Raw genomic sequence first — 3344 nt, 5'->3', positions numbered from 1 at the left:
GGAGGGGAGGGGAGGGGAAAGATAGCTTTCAAGCAAAACTCAGAATTTTGGAAATCTTGCATGTGGTACTAAGCTTGACAGCTTCCCAATAATGAAAGACTCATCTGATGATATCAGTGGTGATGTTAACAAATGTGAATTTTTAAATATTATAGAATAAAATATATCAACATTTTAGAAGATTTGTATAACTCAGTGAACCAATACTTTTCAAATGACCAAAACATAATGTTGCAAAATCATGCATGGATAAAAGATGTATTGAAAATGCAAATGAAGCCAGGTGTGGTGGCTCATGCCTCGAATCCCAGCATTCTGGGAGGCAGAGGCTGGAGGATCACTTGAGGCCAGGTGTTTGAGACCAGCCTGGCCAACATAGCAAGATCCTATCTCCAAAAATAATAAGAGTAAAAAAATTAGCCAGGCATGGTGGCATGTGCGTGAAGTCTTATCTACTTGGGAGGCTAAAGTGGGAGGATGGCTTGAGCTTAGGAGTTCAAGGTTACAGGAAGCTATGATTGCACCACTGCCCTCCAGCCTGGGTGATGGAGTAAGACCATGTTTCAAAAACAAATAAAAAAAAAAGAAATGCAAGTTAGACCAATGAACTATAATGCAATGGAATACAAAAAATTCATTGATATGGTTTCAAATTCCCAGTGCAATTAACCTTTAGGATACTACTTGTCAGGCCTCTGAGCCCAAGCTAAGCCATCATATCCCCTGTGACCTGCATGTATACATCCAGATGGCCTGAAGCAACTGAAAATCTACAAAAGAAGTGAAACTAGCCAAAACTGATGACATTCCACCATTGTGATTTGTTCCTGCCCCACCCTAACCAATGTAATATATTCTCCCCTGCCCTTGAGAAGGTACTTTGCAATATTCTCCTCTGCCCTTTGAGAATGTACTTTGTGCACCTATCCCAAACCTATAAGAACTAATGATAATCCCGCCACCCTTTGCTGACTCCGTTTTCGGACTCAGCCCGCCTGCACCCAGGTGAAATATACAGTTCGGTACTTGAGATTAGAGAGTGGTGATGACTTTTAACAAGCATACTGCCTTCAAGCACTTGTTTAACAAAGCACATCCTGCATAGCCCTAAATCCATTAAGCCTTGAGTAAACACAGCAGGTGTCTCTGCAAGCACAGGGTTGGGGATAGGGTTACAGATTAACAGCATCTCAAGGCAGAAGAATTTTTCTTAGAGCAAAATGGAGTCTCTTATGTCTACTTCTTTCTACATAGACACAGTAACAGTCTGATCTCTTTCTTTTCCGCACACATTTTCTGACTCAGACTGCCTGCACCCAGGTGAAATATACAGCCTTGTTGCTCACACAAAGCCTGTTTGGTGGTTTCTACACAAGGACGCGTCTGACATTTGGTGCCAAAGACCCGGGATAGGAGGACTCCTTTGGGAGACCAGTCCCCTGTCCTCACCCTCACTCATGAGGAGATCCACCTACAACCTCAGGTCCTCAGACCAACCAGCCCAAGGAACATCTCACCAATTTCAAATCGGGTAAGTAGTCTTTTCACTCACTCTTCTCCAGCCTCTCTCGCTACCCTTCAATCTCCCTGTTCTTCCAATTCCAGTTCTTTTTCCTCTCTAGTAGAGACAAGGAGACATATTTTATCTGTGGACTCAAAACTCCAGTGCCAGTCATGGACTTGGGAAGACAGTCTTCCCTTGCTGTTTAATCACTGTGGGGACGCCTGCCTGATTATTCACCACACTCCATTGGTGTCTGATCACCGTGGGGATGCCTGCCTTGGTCATTCACCCACATTCCCTTGGTGGCAAGTCAATTGCGGGGATGCCTGCTTTGGCTGCTCACCCACATTGCAGCCCAGGGCTGCTCAACGCTCCCTGCCGCCCCATCTGCCTTCTACGTGTCTCTACCCTCTCTTTTCTCTGGGCTTGCCTCCTTCACTATGGGCAACCTTCCACCCTCCATTCCTCCTTCTCCCTTAGCCTGTGTTCTCAAAAACTTAAAACCTCTTCATCTCACACCTGACCTAAAATCTAAGTCTCTTATTTTCTTCTGCAACACTGCTTGGCCCCAATACAAACTTGAAAATGATTCCAAAAAGCCAGAAAATGGCACTTTTGATTTCTCCATCCTACAAGATCTAGATATTTCTTGTCATAAAATGGGCAAATGGTTTGAGGTGCCTGACATCTAGGCATTCTTTTACATGTCGGTCCCTCCCTAGTCTCTGCTCCCAATGCGACTCGTCCCACATCTTTCTTCTTTCTCCTGTCTGTTCCTTCAGTCTCCACCCCAGGTTCTGAGTCCTTTGAATCCTTCTTTTCTATGGACTCATCTGACCGCTCCCCTTCTCCCCAGGCTGCTCCTCACCAGGCGGAGCCAGGTCCCAATTCTTCCTCCCTCTCCTCTCCCCTACTCTATAATCCTTTTATCACCTCTCCTCCTCACACTCAGTGCGGCTTACAGTTTCATTCCGTGACTAACCCTCTCCCACCTGCCCAACAATTTCCTCTGAAAGAGGTGGCTGACCATCCTGACCTTCATCAGAGCAGGCTGGGGCCTGGCATTCCCGGCACGAGTGGGTATTCTGACAGGCCCTCAGTTTGTCCCATCTGCACCACCGAGAGGTCTCCAGGTGGCCAGAAGGGCAAAGCTGCCTTCCAAGTGCCTGTCCGTGCCTGGAAAAACAGAGCAGGAGTGTCGTGTGGCCCACAGCGCAGTGCTGGGCGATTCCAGGCGCTGAACAACTCCCCCTTGACCCTTGGGCCTGCATCTGACTCCTGGCTGCAGAATCAGAAGCTGAGTCCAGGCAACTGCTCGGCCACTCCCAGTCACTCCTCCCTAGACACCCAGTTACCAAAGTCAGCAAAGAAGATGCGGTAATCGCCGGGCGCAGTGGCTCAAGCCTGTAATCCCAGCACTTTGGGAGGCCGAGACGGGCGGATCACAAGGTCAGGAGTTCAAGACCAGCCTAGCCAACATGGCAAAACCCCATCTCTACTAAAACTACAGAAATTAGCCAGGTGTGGTGGCACATGCACGCCTGTAATCCCAGATACTTGGGAGGCTGAGGCAGAAGAATCACTTGAACCTGGGAGGCAGAGGTTGCAGTGAGCTGAGATCGTGCCACTGCACTGCAGCCTGGGCAACAGAGTGAGACTCCATCTCAAAAAACAAAACAAAACGAAAACCAAAAACAAACTCACATGTATTTTACTCTCATGTCCTTCTCAACTCAGACCAGCCATGTTTCCAGCGCTTGGTCACCACCCGCGGCTGGGGTTGCTGGGTTGGGCTGCGCAAGTTTAGGTGCTGGAGTCAGCAGAAAACATACCCCAAAAC

Source organism: Colobus angolensis, unplaced genomic scaffold (genome assembly GCF_000951035.1).
Source record: "Colobus angolensis palliatus isolate OR3802 unplaced genomic scaffold, Cang.pa_1.0 Scaffold144, whole genome shotgun sequence".
Taxonomy (NCBI): Eukaryota; Metazoa; Chordata; class Mammalia; order Primates; family Cercopithecidae; genus Colobus; species Colobus angolensis.
The sequence above is the reverse complement of the archived record's forward strand: the minus strand, read 5'-3'. Positions refer to the sequence as shown.